The sequence below is a fragment of the Scomber japonicus genome, chromosome 20 (assembly GCF_027409825.1).
Source record: "Scomber japonicus isolate fScoJap1 chromosome 20, fScoJap1.pri, whole genome shotgun sequence".
NCBI lineage: Eukaryota > Metazoa > Chordata > Actinopteri > Scombriformes > Scombridae > Scomber > Scomber japonicus.
The window spans coordinates 25,847,607-25,865,076 of NC_070597.1; positions in this window are offsets into that span (position 1 = coordinate 25,847,607).

Here is a 17,470-nt window from a genome sequence, read left to right on the forward strand (position 1 = left end):
TCATGCATTTTGATCGCAGCCCTCCCTACTGAAAATACCTTCCAGCGCGCCTGGTGTGAGGTCTCCTGGTGGGAAGAATAGGAAGAGATGGGTATCGTCTGCATAGCAGTGTAATGAGAAACCATGAGAGTGTGTAATGGAGTTGCAACGACTAGTCTGTAGTAGTTCGTTACATCATCGTGTGTCACCAAGGCTGCTCATGTGGGAATGTTGGCAGTGTTTCCCATTAATTACATAGACTGTGGAGGCCCACCATAGTCTAATTAGTGCCGCCACAGTCTCACAGTGAGCTGAACACATCTGTTCACTCTGAGCAGGATGTTGAGATATATCAACGTATTTTCAAACGAGATACAGGATGAGACTTTAGCTTCTTTTGTGCGGATTATATTGTTAAATTACTGAGTGAAGCTGTGCTCCACGGAGGGTTTAGTGCCACCCCTCTGAGACAGAGGAGAGGAGCAGCTAACGTTAGCCTCTGCCAGTGTTGCCAACTTGGCGACTTTCTCGCTAAATCTGGCGACTTTCCAAACCCTCATAGCGACTTTTTTCCTCAAAAGCGACTAGCGACAAATCTAGCGACTTTTTCTGGTGTTATTGGAGACTTTGAAGTGAAAGCACGTATCGTTACTGTCCTCAACGAGTAGTGGGTGCTGCCCTGAGCCCCTCCCCTGTCCCAAAGCACTCACAGGCGGTCAGGTTCACAGTAGCCTCACACAGCTGCAGTCAGAGCAGACCCACACCCCCCCCCCCCACACACACCACTCCGCATCCACCCTGCATAACAGTCTTTTGATTCAATTTGATATTCTAACATTTAACAATAAATATCAAAATGTATTTACATTTTAAAAAACAAACAAACCAAGAATCAACATAAGAAAGCACATTTGTAGTTTTTAACATATTTAGGGTTTTTTAACTCACTTTTTGTCTCTCCCAAGACGTTATTCCTCTCTCCTACATCGTCCATTACAATAACATGCACATGCTAATTATGCAAATTAGACGATGACGTCATTTAGCGACTTCTAGCCACTTTTAGGACAGCCAATAGCTACTTTCCTTACTGAGGAGTTGGCAACACTGGCCTCTGCTGCCGTTTGCTGTCACTTCTTGTCTTGTTGCTCTCCTCTGCTCTGAGTCTGTTCTGCTGCAGGAATACTACTACTTTATTCCTCCTCTCTGTTCTGTATAAAAGGTCAAGACACTGAATGGAGGACAGAGTTGCTCCATCAGTAAGCGGCTACAGGATGCAGTTGTGTTAGCTGTGGTTGAGTGAGGTAGAGAGTGAACGAAGAGAGGGAGCGGTGACAGTAACAGGGTTCCCGCGGGGTCTTAAAAAGTCTTAAAAGCATTGAATTTATGAATTTGGAAATAATACCTTAAAAAAAATTGAAAAAGTCTTGAATTTTGATATCTGGGTCTTAAAATTTGAACAGTATATAACTTCTCCGTATCGCATTCTCCTCAAACGTTTTGTCAACTACTATTATTTTTGATAAGCCTAAATAACGTAGCCTAAATGAAGAGTGGCGGAACCAATCATTGAGAATGCAACGCTGCCCCTATCGCTCTGCCCCGGGTCCGAGCATGTCACATTGCTACAGCACTACAGACACAGACCACAGCAACAAGCCAAGCAGTAGCAATCTCTCAGAAATACGTGACGCGGGCACGACTTCTTAACACTGAATTCCGTGATGGGGACACGTAATGTGTCAAATTTACGTGTCCCAATCACGGAAACAATACCAGTGTAAAGTCAATGGGAATCCTCTTTCGTGGTGGACACACAGATTCTCCGGTTCAACTACGTCACATAGTGGGCAGTAATTATTACTGTTTTCTAATCAATAAATCTTTATCATTATTTTTAATATTCATTTCACTGAATTTATTATGCATTAAATACGATTTTTTGTTGTTGTCTAAAACAGGTTGTGTGTGATATAACTGTCGTTTTGGTGTAATGAGGTAGTTATTATAGCCTATTTACTACCGCTGGACTTTTTGTTTACGTTATTAAAAAGGAAATACTGTCCTCTTTTAGCATTTTACCACATGAATAATAATAAAATCAATAGTTTCATAGGCTGTTATGAAATCGCCGCATACTACTAGAGCGTCAACATCATATTTTCTTGCGGTTGCACATCGGTGCAAGGCTGATAGATATTTTTCTCAAAAGGTATTTTCTTTCATAGCAGGTTAATAATAATTAAAATAGCCTGACATTGATAATGTGTTAATGAATGAGAAATAGAGTCAGTGTTACCACACCGGGAGCACAGCTGTGCAATAAGCCGTAGGCTATAGATTTTTTTTATTACATAGCCTATAATTTTCACATGGAAACAATAACTGCTACATTAGTCAATATTTAACAGGGATATATTTCTCCTTGTCGAGTATTCATCTCACATTTATCCCGTTCTCAGACCGGATAACCCGCTGCTTGAAGTAGACTAATTTCCTCACTGTCCGCACAGCTGTGCTCCCGGTGTGGTAACACTGACTCTATTTCTCATTCATGAAGTGATTCAGTTCACTTTGTTCACTCAAAAGATTCGTTCGTTCGAACGCCACAACACTAGTCCGGTGCCGAGTGCATCAGTCGATTAGCCAGCATCATGTCAAGTGATGAATCATACAGGGTAACGACTAATTTCGACCAATTAATTTTACAACAGTATTTAACGTTAGCCAGTCTTCAACTGGAAGTCTTTCTTTGAGTGGTGTGTAATCGATTAGCTAGCTAGCTCCCAACTCAAAATGATTGCTTGTTTCTGTAGCCTGATCGGCGTGAGCAGACCAGTCGAGAAGGGTCTGTCTGCGGCCTGCAAGACAGAGGCGTGTCGAGTAGTGACGGCAGTACTCGACACGCCCACCTCAAAAGGGGAAACCACATTAAACCACACGAGATGTAGAATGAGCCGAACAACAAGGATGTCGGACCGTATACAGACTGTAAGTGTCAGCGTATTTAATATATATCATAGTATGGAATATAAATGGAGAAACAGAACGAAGTAAGCCCCGTTGTTGTGAAAACTCAGTTAGCAAAGTTTCCGAGCAAAGTTTGATGAGTGATAACGTTAATAACGTTACGTCTATCAGTCACTCCAGGATTTCGCGGGGTTTTTTTTTTGATTGGTGCGGCCTAAAACAAAGACCTTCTTATTATAATGTCTCTGCTGTAAATGTTGCGATGTTTTAAGCACTTTTGCTGCAATTAAATTGCAGGAGACAGTGAAAATTCAAAAGAAAAAGTTGTAGTTTTGTTCTGAATAATTAATTAAAAATCAAAGGAAGGGAGAACATAAACTGCATTTTGCTTTGTTCCAAGTAACAGGCTGAGGATTACAAAAGTTCTCACAAAATATGTTTTATTTTTGGATGGTTGAAAGATTTAAACAACAAATAACTTTGCAGTAATTTCAACTCCTTCAAATGACACAGACACATGCACACACAACACATACACAGACAGACACATGCACACAACACAGACACACATACACAGACAGAGACACACACAATATTTAAAAAACGTATATCTTGTCAGAGTAACAGAAATTATTGGACCATAGCTTCTGGATCATGAGGTTACATTCATGTTTTTGAGGGAGTTGTGCACACATTTATATTTATGTTTATGTTTGCTTTCAGCTTCACCCAACCATAGTTACAGATGGTAGTAGACCTCCAGTGGTTATCGATGACAAGAAATATGCGTGTGTTATCTGTTCCAAAAATGGAGAATATCCAAGTATTATTGCTCATGTGCAAATACACGAAAGAGCAGCTGTTCGCCATGGAGGTATGTTTTAATTTCAATTCCAGAGACTTCTATGCAGGTGTTGTGCAATGTTGTAAATTTGTTCTTTATTTAAGGTCAGGAGTTTATACCAATGGCTGCATGAATGCTGTTTTGGAGAACATATATAACATATATAAGAATTTCACTTAATAATGCTAAATTCAAAATGCAATTTCTATTTGTTTGCAGGTTATAAAATGTTCAGGTGCCTGCGTGGCTGTGTGAAAACCCCACACCATCACTGCTGTTATTGTGGCCGCACAGTCACCAGACAGGACCTGTTCATAAGCCATCTGAACACCTGCAGCCATGTGTCTACCTTAGGTATTCCTTTGTTTAGACATTTTTTGTATTTTAACATCTCATAGTTTTCACTTTCAGTTAAAATATCCTTGCTTTGTCTCTCTGTCCTCCATCAATGCTGTGGCCTCCTCCATCCCTGCGGTTGCTCCTCTGTCTGCAGCAGCCAGCGTCTCTACAGCCACTGGTGCCTCGACGGCCTCCTCTGCCCCTCATTCTGCCAGTGCCCCTGGTGCCTCCTCTGCCCCTCATTCTGCCAGTGCCCCTGGTGCCTCCTCTGCCCCTCATTTTTCCGGTGCCCCTGGTGCCACCTCTGCCCCTCATTCTGCCGGTACCCCTGGTGCTGCCAGTGCCCCTGGTGCCTCCTCTGCCCCTCATTTTTCCGGTGCCCCTGGTGCCTTCTCTGCCCCTCATTCTGCCGGTGCCCCTGGTGCTGCCAGTGCCCCTGGTGCCTTCTCTGCCCCTGGTGCTGCCAGTGCCCCTGGTGCCTTCTCTGCCCCTGGGGCCTTCTCTGCCCCTCATTCTGCCGGTGCCCCTGGTGCCTCCTCTGCCCCTCATTTTGCCAGTGCCCCTGGTGCTGCCTCTGCCCCACCATCTGCCGGTGCCTCGACGGCCTCCTCTGCCCCTCATTCTGCCAGTGCCCCTGGTGCCTCCTCTGCCCCTCGTGCTGCCAGTGCCCCTGGTGCCTCCTCCGCCACTCGAATTGATGTAGTCCAATCAAGGCCAAAGAAAACCACCTGCACCTTTTGTAATTTGGTTGTTAACAAAAAAAACATAAAAGTACATATACAAAGACGCCACACCTCAGCCATCACAGACATAACATCAAGCCATCACCTACCATCACAATGCGTAGACAAAAAGAATGGTATATTCGTTGTCAGAAGACAATTTTCTGGGCCACTTACACCAATTCATGTTCAGAATTGCACGTGGGGAGAAAAACATCAAGTGTCGTGTGAGGTGGAGCAATGTAAACGGGCAGGGGAGTTTGCCAGAAGAAGTGGCCTGATGGGATTTAATTGCATGCATCAGAAATCAATTTTTTTTGTCCAATGTCTTCAGGAGCACCTGTAACCCTTAAAGAAGAGGTTCTGAAAGACATGGTTGATAAAAGATGGATTTCTGAGAACTCCAAGCAAGTTTGTCTCTCACAACAAAAAGCAGCTGAGTCTGAGGGATGCCCTCTCAGTGAAGAGATCACTCTTGAAAAAGGAACACATAAAATGTATGTGTCTGTGAAGGACAGGGAAACTGCATACTACTCCAGGCTAGGCAGAGTAGTTGTGTATTATGACAGAAAAAAAAATACTTGGCACTGCCCTTGTTCAAAACAGAAGAACAGCTGTCCACACAAATCCATTGCAAAATGGCACCTGAATCAAACACATCCACAACTTTTTCAAAAAGTTAGGTCAACTGATTCTGATGTGTTTGATGTTTTTGGAGAAGATGGACAAGATGAACAGAGCACTGGGCAGGATACCACATCCATATATCCACCAGAAGTAAATGGTCTTATGGCAATGATTGCATATTTGCTGAAGAACAAAAGATTACCAGCTCTCCTGCCAGAAGATGTTAGTTCTCCATCGAATGGAAACACATTGCCAAAGCACCTATTCCCTCAAGAAACATTCTGTGCGGTGTGTCCAGGAAGGGTACCTCTTTCTGAGCCAATCTTGGTATCACGGAAAGCCAAGATTGTCACATTCAAGGGTGTAGTACCAGGTCTGTATTTTTAAAGAAATGCATAATATTTGCTAATTCCAGTCTAATCATAGATGTCACATTTCATGAGGATGTTTCTTGCATCTAGTGAAACTGTGGAAAATCACATGACTACATTTTTTTTTATCCTTACACAAAGTATATATTTTTTCTTATACTGTAGATGTGTCTACATATTGTAAGAAGTGTGGGATATGTGGAACGTTCTACCGCTACCAGGAGTGGACTGAGGGGCTGCACATCTTTGATGATCACATCATTCTAACATTGTATCTTTGCCTTTTCCTGAGACAGGCTGTGCAGGTATTCTTCATTTATTTTGTTTTAATTTCTATTGTGTGTTTAAATGTTTATTTATTGACTAGTGAGTGTCTTCAAGTCTGTTAGTGTATGAAGGAATCACACTACCTATGTACCATATTAAGCTATTTATCCTAAAATGCAGACGGATCCAGCAATGAGTTATTGCAGTCAGTCATAATCAAATATCTCAAATGTAATTGTCTACCATGATTTTTCTTTCAAATGTTTCCATAGAATCACACTGCAGTTGGGAGGGCTATTGACATCCTCGAACACACAAACAAGAAGAAATTTCCAAACCATGACCAAACCATTCTACATGGTTATTTGCACTTTGAGGCTTTGACAGCACATGACTACAATTATTCATGTGTACATTGTGGGGTCCATCCACCTGTCGTCATTATGGATTTACACAAGAAGGGAGTTTTTAGTATGCCTGGTAAGTGTTGTTAATTTATTTTGACAATTCCAATATAATAATAACACAACACTGATTTCAAGGAACATGTCTAACCATCTGTCTTACAGTGACTGACCTTGAAGATCCCCCGCTTGAGTCTGATGGACGTGGTGATGTTGAGGAATTCTGGCACTCTCTTGAGAAAGAAATTGTTTGCAGAGGGCCAGTAAAAATAATGCCCTTGATTAAAAAAAAACAAACAAAAGAAAAACAAGTAAAAAAAATCTAACTTCACATTAATTCCCCGTGGTTCCAATGTTTTGCAATGATTTCTGTTAAATCGTCTCGGTAACTATACCGCTAATACTTTACGTGATCCCGATCAAAGACAGCCGTCAATGCAACCAGACTGTGCTCTCCGTGGGACGTAAACACACCTCGCTCGCTCCCGCAGAACGCGCGCGGCCGCTCAGTGCAGCTGCTTGATACCGTGTATTTCGTGCCTATTAAGCTAGCTATTAAGTTTCTAAAACCCCAGTACTCGGCCAAACACCAGGGAAAAAAGAGAAAACCATAAAGAGAAAGTCGCCTGAGGAGTTGAGGGAAAACGAAAGAGAGTACGAAAGGAAAAGGGAGAGAAAGTTTCAGCCCCAGTGGCGAGACCGCTGGAACTGGCTGGGGTACGATGCCAAAAAAAATGAGGTCTACTGTGAGCTGTGCAGATCAATGCCCTCATATGCAGACAAGTAAGTTAGAGAAAAGGTACCCTACGGTTTGAACATAACGTGATAATGCATACGCATTGCTGTGTAAGTACGGAGAAAATAACGTCCTCATAACGACGGACTCGCTTGAAAACGCAGACGTGCAAGCACACGTGTCCCATTTGTTTACATCGGTGTTTCAAATAAAAATTCTATTTTTGTATCATGGATTATTGTGATGCAATTATTTTAACAGGCAATTAACGATAGACACTTGCTTTATAGAAATGTAGAGTGGCTAGTTTTATATATTTACAAAGGATGAGCAGTAAAAATTATTTTTTTATTTCTTGCTTGTTTATTTGAGGAGTTCTCCACTCTACAAGGGCCATGTAGCAGAGCGGGCTACTGGCTTTGACCCTCATGAAAAGAGCATCGCACACCAAAACTGCTTTAAAAAGAAGAAGGCAGAGAATGTAACATCTCCTGTGTTAGCTTGTGTGCATGTCTATAGGGATCTATACCTGACGTTGACCTGGGCCAGTGGTTACAATAGTCGGGCCAGTGATCTTCAAAAGATCTTCAAAAATGTTCCTTATTGTCTACCCCTGTATACTATTGCATCATGTATCCGTGCGCACAGAAAAACATTTAGTGTTTAAGAATACTCTATGACACATGTTCTTATTTTCCATTTGAAGGTGGCTGGGCAGTCATCATGTGCCCTTGTGGAATTGTAAACTCTGTGAAATTCAATATCAGAGCAGAAAGTCCAAGAGACTACACGGACATGTTGCTGTCTTTTAAACATTTCTCAAACATTGTGATATATGATTTCGCACGAGGATTAGTGACTCACACAAACCTACGGGAGCCAGAGAGACTGCCCTTCAGCCCACATGAAGAAAGACTGGCGACAGCTACACCAGAGAACATTTCATGTGCCAAGAGTGGGAAACTACAGATCAGTTTGCCGTTGTTGCAGCTGAAAAAATGCCCACCGGATCTTAATGGCCATCCTGAAACAGGCTCTGCAGATCATTATGCGCTATATGACACTTTTCATCAATACAATACAAAAGATGAAAAAGATTCTCTGAGACGCATTGGACTAGTACCAGAACTATGTGGGTGGCTCAATTCCCAGACAGTGGAGCAGCTATTCTCTGGAATGCGTAAAAATAATTACTTGAACTCTCTTTCCCCATCAAGTCATGTCTTCCTGATGCGCAACATCTTACACCACCATAATGAGAGACTTAACCAGCAGGCCATTGAGGGATTGAAGAAAGATTTTAATGGAAATGTCATCCTTAACTCCGATGGAAAAGCCATTCTCAGTATTTACTTAATCTCTTATTTTGATATATTTCTGATTTATTTTTTGATCAATTTATAAAATTAAGGTCCTTTTGTCTTCGCAGCCACCAACGTGTCGCTTCCCTTCAGTGCCTCAGCAGCCACTGGTTCCTCTGCTGCGACCTCTGCTGTGTCACAAGGGGCACAGGAATACCAAGGTATTGCTTTGATTTTTTTGTTTTTAGAAGCCACATAGTTTGACTACTGTTTTGTGCATTGTAAAATAAGTTCTGTGGGTGATGAACACTGTCTTGCAGCAGAGGGTGAGGACCGCCTTGGCTGTGGATGATGTTGTGAGGTTGCAACACAGACGTGCAAACTCAAACCATGTCGGTCCTCCTGGACACTAGGAGACCACCCAGACCAACAACAGCTGGTACGTTAATCACAAACAAGTGTCTATCAAAGGTATCTACCAATACAGCTTTCTGGAAATGAAAGGGACAGATCTGCCATATGCCACCCACATGTTACTGAAATGAAGCTACCTTGAGGATCTAGGTCTTTTATACAAACAAACAACACAGTACAGATAATAGATTGGTCATGTTGACATAAGCACCTGACTAACCTTCATGGCTCCACCCCTATGTTGAGAAATTTTCTACAAGCAAGAAAAATAAACTCATATTTTTGTGTGTGTCATAGCTGGACTACGTTCTAGATGATAAACGTCAAAAAAATGAAATTATCATCAAAGACGGCAACACTTGCCTGACAAGAGACAATTTCTGGACTTTGGGGCTTCGCAGGGACATGGATGCCGAGGTACCCAAGTTCAAGTTTTCTGAATTCCAGCTGAATAATAGGGAAGAAATTTAGGAAATGTTGGTGTCATTTCAATGTGCCCACTCTTAAGTGGAAGACTAAGCTATTTAGAGGTTACATGTGGTTATTTCTCAAAATATAAGCCATGATATTTTAAACTGTTATTATATTCATAGATGGGAAATGCTTGCCTGCGCCTTGTACAGGACATGCTGCAGATACAGGTACAGTTTTCAAATGGACAAAGAATGGTGCTAATTATTAATCCTCACCTGTGGTGTATGGAGCACTGGGGATTTAAGGGCTGTCTAAATGTTTGTTCAGTTTCTCTTGCTGCTCTCCAGACTGGACTTGGGTTCAGGTTTCCACCTGCCATGTGGACCTAAGTATTGCTACCTCCTGCATTCAACACCTTTCACTCATCCATACACTGCATACATGACTGACTCTTAACATAACCTATCACATATACTTTTGATTTATTCTTATATTTGTTTGGTATAATCTGATTTCCATTTGACTAATTTACCTATTAGTTTAATTTCAAGTTTAAATGATTTAATAATAACTTAATTTTGATTTGGTATCTCTTGTGTGGACTCTGTTTTTGGTTTGTGACACTTGTGTTTTGAATCTATTCTTTTTCAGGGGAAATCAGTTTATATTGTTGACCTGTATGTACCCCCAACATGGCTGCCACCTTCTAAGTGCAACCCTTTTGAATGCTTGCCTGTAAGTATATTTCGTCATGTTTAACAATACGACAACAACAGAGAAATGGATGTGTAATTGTGCTTTTTGTTTAGGTAAACTCACAGTACCTGGATGCCATTGTCATTCCTCTTTGGGTCCCTGGGCATTTCATGTTGTGTGTAAGTTCACTGGCGAATGGCAAATGTTGTCTTCTGCTGTGGGATTGAAATATTGTTATTACTGTAATGTCACTTGGTTTTGAAATTTATATACTCCATGATTTGCTGTCTTTTTTTCTTTTAGTTCTAGCCTTATGCTTTTTGAAAGCCCCTTTTTATTTTCTACCATTCATATACCCATCAGATTTTTGGGTCAATACTTTGAGTGTGATCCTATCTTTAACCTCTCTGTAATTCCTATGTTCTCCAGGTTATGAAGCCAATGCAGAAAGAAATTCTGTTCATTGACTCTCAATATCACATGAGAAAGCAGGGCTTTGGACATGAGGGTTATCGCACTCTCTTAAGGCAAAAAACAAGCAGTGTACTTTTATTTAGTCAAAGACGTTCCCTTGACTAAGGTCTGTGATTTTACAACTGAGATGTATTTACATGAATTACTGTCTTTGGCACGAATATAGAAAATACACTAACTCCCAACTATCTTCTGCTTCTGTACCTTCAGTTGTAAAATCTCAGGTTTGTTTTATTTTTAAAGGCAGTCACGTTCTCCTGACTTGCTGAGTTTGGATAGCTTGATGATGGCAGTCACGTTCAATTGACTTCTTTACAGTTAGATTTGAGTGCACATACTATCTAGGAGTGTCATACTGATATTTATTTTTATAACAGTGATCTTGCAAAGCAGCTGGTTCCAGGTCCCTGGATTGAAAAAACAGGGCAAGACATAGAGGTGAATGTCTTAAGATTGTACTATTTAATGTGGAGAAAATACTGCTTTTATGGGAATCAAGTATCACAGGGTCATTCTGTTTCTGTGTCACCAGTAAAAGGGTGGCCTGCAACGGCTTCTGTAACTCTATTTGCTGAGTGATAGTGAGGTGCATCTGTTTTATTAATTGTATTTTATATATTTTTGACACTTGTTTTATTCACATGGTCCAGGGACTTCCACAACAGACCCACTCTAATGACTGTATAATTTATATGATAATGGTAAGATAACAATCACATGCTTAAAATTTGCTGAACATATTATTGATCCTGTAACAAGTACAATGTTTCTGTTTACAGTATACCTGGTACCCAATTCTTGGTGCACCGTTCGACTTCACTGTCGTAAATTGAACATATCTTCTGCTCATTGACTAAAACATAAATATCTCAAATGGTCAATTCCTGTTTAACATAGCAGTTTGGATCGTTAAGGCCATGTTGCAACATAGACATACCTGCATGAAGTTAATTATTGCGGATTTGCGGATGTGCTCTTCCTTTGAGGACGACATGCCAGTTCTGCGGAGATGGTGGTGTGTAGTGCTAGTGGAAAATCTACACCTGGAGGGGTATGATTGATTTACCCTTTGTTCTTTGTTTTTGTTTTTAATATGGAAATATATGTGTTTCAACAACAAGGGCTGCCAGACGATAACATATTACTTATTCCAAAGCCTTTGTAACTGTTTGACTAATTGTATTGTAAAAGTATTACTGGACAGTTGATGGGCATTGGCTAGCACACTTTCTATATTGGCTTGTCAAAATTATTGTGTTCTATTGTTTCTCTATCTGGTTGAAAGTGTCGTCCTCTCAGTTTTATGACTCATTTTTACAATTTTCTAATTGTATCTTTTGTTTCTTCAGGCATGGAAGACAGTTTGCCCATTTCACCAAAGAGGGGAAAGACATGATCAATGGGCTTCTTTCACCTATCTTCAGACTGAAGAGGAAAAGGCCCAATGAAATGTAAAAATAAGTGACATCACAATCATTACTGAGTGATATTCATCATCAAATATTAATAAAAAAATTGTAAAAATGAGTCATAAAACTGAGAGGACGACACTTTCAACCAGATAGAAAATGTGCTAGCCAATGCTAAATATAATATTCTGGCTAAACCTTTGTGATTTTATTGTTGAGAATACTGATGAAAGTTTTGTTTTAATTGTGTATTGTTTGTACATGATAAATCTTATTATTATAATGGCCAAATTTCATAGCTATAAATGTAAATGTATAGGTAAGAAGCAATGAGAAATAACAATGAATTAATTCAATTGGATACTCCCTAAAACCAAAAGCAATTAAAACTGTAACATTTTGTGCTGTTAAAAATCTTGATGTAAATCCCCATCCTGCTAGCATTCATTTGTAGTTGTAATAAGTACATTTTTTTTACACATGTATTTACTTTTCTTTGTATTTGTTTTATGTACCCAGAATGTATATGGTTTTGTACGTTGTATGCATATAAACTGTTTTGTTGTTGTTGTTGTTTTTGTCAAAAAAATTAGAATTCAAATAATAAACAATAACATTTGTACGCCTTTGAATAGATTTAATATAGGCCTAAGAATAATAATGTTGAATTTTGTGCAGCTGGAACATGCTCAAACTGTATTAGTGGCTATGTGGGCTCATATCTCTTTAAGAACCCTGTGTTGCTGTGTAGTGACGTCACTACTCGACACGCCCACCACATGTCACTACTGGGAACGCCCACTACTGGACACGCCTCTGTCTTGCAGGCTGCAGGCGGATACTATTGGAGAGGCGTGAGCAGACCAGTCAGTAAACTACACGATAACCCATAATGCATTTCGTTCCTACCCAAGCTGAAATCAGCAGGCTGAAGCGGTTTTTTATTTTAGCTCTAACTCTGTAAATATACCACTTTATTCACATTTATAAGCTTTTTAGGCGAGAAAGTAGCCCTTTAGATCCACAATGTGACGCTAATTTGTCCGAATAACATCTGCTTAAAGTTTTGTTCCTGCGAATTCGGAGCCACTCAAGTTAGCCGTAGCGAGTAACGCACTTCCGGTCATTTTCACAAAATAAAACACCTGTTGCCTTTTATTATTAAGAAAACCATAACGATAGAGTTGGTGCTTTTATTTTGAAAACAGGAAGCGAACATACCCTTGCTGTAACTGACTTGAAACCACCGAGGTACATTACATTGTAACGCCAGTGGGAGTAGCAGTTAAACCTGGGGAGCGTACCTATGTTCCCTGGATCCTATGTTCCCCGATCGCGGCTAACTCGGTTGCTAGATCGGCGGCTAACTCAGCTAACTGGCTAACTGTAGACGGGATCATCCCTATGTTCCCCAGTCACATACAAATATAGGATATAGGGACATAGGACCCGGGGAACATAGGGATGATCCCCTAATTATGTAGCAATACAGTCATACTGCACATCAAATTAAATAGGAGAAACTACGCTACAAGCACGTCATTTTTACAAACACCAAACACAACTCAAACACCAAGCATATTAATGATCAAATATCAAAATCCGAATAGCGTCAGAAAGTCAACCCACTCTCCACATTTCCATTGCTACCGTTTTGATACTTCATGGTACACAAACAAATAGCATCTCATATGGAAGCTAAGACCCTGGCGAGTTCAACAGTACCACTATTATTGCGCTAAAAACTCAGTGAACCAGCAGCCAAAGAATACAAAGGTAGACAACCACTTATTTACAGCTACTAACAGATATTCTGTCTTACCTTTGAAGTTTTGTGATGAAAAGTTGTACTTGAGAGCAAAAAACGCTGGTTTTAGTAAGTCCAACACGGCTCTGCTTGTTTACAACTCCATTTCACCCAGTGCCAGCCTACAGTAGCTGCACCGGAACAACAGACAACCCTGGCAACCCGCAATTCCAGCCGCTAACTGGCTGGTACAGTGTACACAGAACTGTCAGAACGTCATTGTCGAACCCGTCAAAAAAATTTAAAATGATTAATTTAGACTAAATTTTTTTTTATGGAAAAGCAATACTTTCATTCTGTACCCCTCAAAACGCCCTGTGGGTGTATTATTTAAAAAAATATATAGCTTTTAATAAATATTCTACATATTCAACCTGGCAGCAGCAGACTGAGTAGGTCAGGTTTAGAGAGCTGCTTTGGTTACTGATGGTAGAAACTCTATCAGTAAAGAATGAGGCAAATGTCTGCAGTGAGCAAAATAAAGGGCGGATTGAGATGTGAGTTAAAAGCAGAAAACTTTTCTGTTCGTGTCTTGTTCTGACCCTTAAGTGTGGTGTTAACTGTTTTTAAACTGGCCACAATATGTGTAACATTATCTCCACAGCCTCCATGTTGTATATATTTTTTAAAAAATCACAAAACAGGAATCAACTTTAAAAATGTTGAATTAAGAATATTCCCCTCTACACAAGTTAATAACGTTTTATTTTCAAAATCATGCAAATCCATTCATTACTCATAGACTCAGTCCCTCTTTACACATTTATCCCTCACAAGTAGCAATAGCCTACTCAGCAAGTCTACATAATGCACTACTGTGTGCCACACTAAACATGCCCCCTCTGTGGTAAATATGGAAAATATTTATTTCTTTTTACATGAGCAATGCCATGTAGTAATGGCATTATTCAGTTTGAAGTGATATAGCAACATTAAAAAAAACAACAAAAAACCAAAATAAATAAACTTCAAAAAACTCATTATGGCATCAGCATGGTATAATGAGCGGGAATATACACACAGCCACACTGGGTGGTTGGAACTGTAACATCCATTATGTTATTATACTTGCACAGTCATCAGCACTCAAATGTAAATTGTACATGCATCCTCACTCAACATTAAAGGTGCAATCAGTAAACATGGCTTTTTAGTGACCTCCAGTGACAAAAGAACAACACTAGCATCATCTTATCATTTATAATGTAGTAACGTGACATAACATTGCTAGCACTAAAAGATAAAAGGTACCTTGTTGAGTTCTTGACCACTAGTAGTGCTTTTTGGGCACTCATTATAGTTAGTTGAGATACTGCCAGTGCTTTCAAAATTATACAGAAATTAGATTTGCAAATGTTTATAAGAAGAAAATGCCTTAAAAATGTTTGTTAGACGTCAGTGATTCCCACACGCCTCAGTGAGAAACACTAAATGCAAACAGAAAACTCCACAGGGTATCTTTAGTTTCCAATGCATCACAATCAAGCTCCATCCATGGATTTCACAGTGAGAGTACTCACTCACAAAGGTGACATTAGCTGGGCTAAAATCAACTTTGTCATGCTATAAAATCAAACTCTAGGATGCTAACTTAATTGCAATTAACTGCTTTAAGTAGCTTATAAAATAAAATAAAAATAAAAATATATAATAAGTTATAATGAAATAGATAATATGAGAAATGTATAAGGATTTGATTAATGAGCAGACAGCCAATCCCATACTGGCTCTGCATATGGACAAACATTTCATATTCATGTAGTCCATCTCATCAGGAGAGGATCTAGGAGTTCAGCCCAGAGCACTCACAGCCAGCGCTCAATGTACAGAGTTTCATGTCACTGCATTGTATGACTACTGCAAACATTAGTAGTAGTAGTGATTTTATTTCAGTCCTTAACTATTTTCCAAAATGGATGCACATAAAAATAAATAAAGTATTAAATCGAGAGGAAAACAAAAAGATATAACATTAATGTAAAGTACATTTCACCCAGTAACTTCAGAAGTTTCACTCTTAATCACAGTTGTTGACAAATTGAAGTGACTTCAACTAGATTCAAAAATAAATAAAACATTTAAATAGTAAATAATTTTTAATAAATTAAGGGCTTTTGAGAAGACATTCAGTGCTGCAGCCCCAAAAGCTCCCCCCCGAGCTCCACCCCTGCATCTGATCTGTGTTTATTCACATGATTATAGATTTCATTACAACTCATTTTGAACATCTCGGCTCTCCATATCTTACTGGTCTGTGAAATATAATCCCAGTTGAAAGCTCCCTCAACCTTTCACATGCATCACCTGTGTTAACCAGGGTTTACTGAGCATCATTCATAGAACAGGACAACCACTGCATGTTAGGGAAGCTGGAACACAAGAGTGACTGGAGATGTGGAGCTAAACCTGCTTGGATGTAGCAGTGGGTTATGTTGTTGCAAAGAGCTGATCAAATATTACTTGTATGTATATGTGTGTGTGTGTGTGTGTGTGTGTGTGTGTGTATATTGCACCTTTAAGATTAAGTGGTAAACTAATTTCACAGAACCTCTGCTTTATTCCCTTACCACTATTTGCTAAGTAAATAAATAAATAAAATAAATAGATAATAAAAGAATAAAAAATACATAGTTTTATTTCAATCTGAGACAAAGTTAAGCAAGCTTTAGTTTGTCTGTGTTTGCAGTTTACAATGGTCAGTCACCTCCATACACTCCCTGAAGGGCTATTGCTTGAGCTTAAAACCAAATGATACTTAAACAAACCTCTTTTTACTCATAGTATATTAAAACATAGATGGTTAAGTGAGAGAAAAGCAGGAGCCACTTTTTTCCCAAAGGGATGCAGTTGTGGCAAATGAGTTGAAGAGTTACAATGAAGCCCACAACACTGAAAATACAATATTACATAAATCTTAATTCATCTTAAATAATCCTATTAAACAATTTATGGGTGACATAAGAGTTTTGTCTTTGTTTATACGTTTTCATTAAACCTGCATAATAAACATGCAATGGCATTATTCTTCTCAGATATTTAGTTGGAGAATGTCTATACAAAAAAGAGGAACTCTGTCTGCTGTATTGCATAAGAATCAAAAAACCCAAAAAATACCTTTTGTGATAAACAATCCTTGTTTAGAAAGGTTTGTCGGACATGTGTGAACATTAGCCAGCTGTGAGCAGTCATTCAGTCAACACACACCTTCTATCACTGAGATGAATCAGTAAAAAAATGAAAATAAATGATACTTAATGTCTTTAATTGATCATTTTGTTTCAAATATTATCACTTATTTGGTCTTTATCTATGCATCCAAACTTTGTAAGTCATGAAATGTGTTCTATGGAACCTTTTTAAAAATACAATGTTAGTGCTTGTCTTCCACTTTGAACACTGCCAGTTAAATGTCCCATGTTGCAGCTAGAGGTGTAACAATTCTAATACAAAATAGAAAGAAAATAAGCATACAGTTCAACATATTTAAAAGAAATGAATATCTGTCCCTTGATGTCATATTGCACTAGACAGAGTGTATACAGTAGGTGTGTCTGCAGCAGAGTGTTCACTAAAACAAGGCTAAGCTAACTGAATGAATCCATCTTTAAAGCTGGTTGTATGAGCGTTATGAAAGCAGTAGTGTTGTTGGCGCAGCCGTCACACACGTATACCTCGTCCTGCAATCCACTGAAGTCA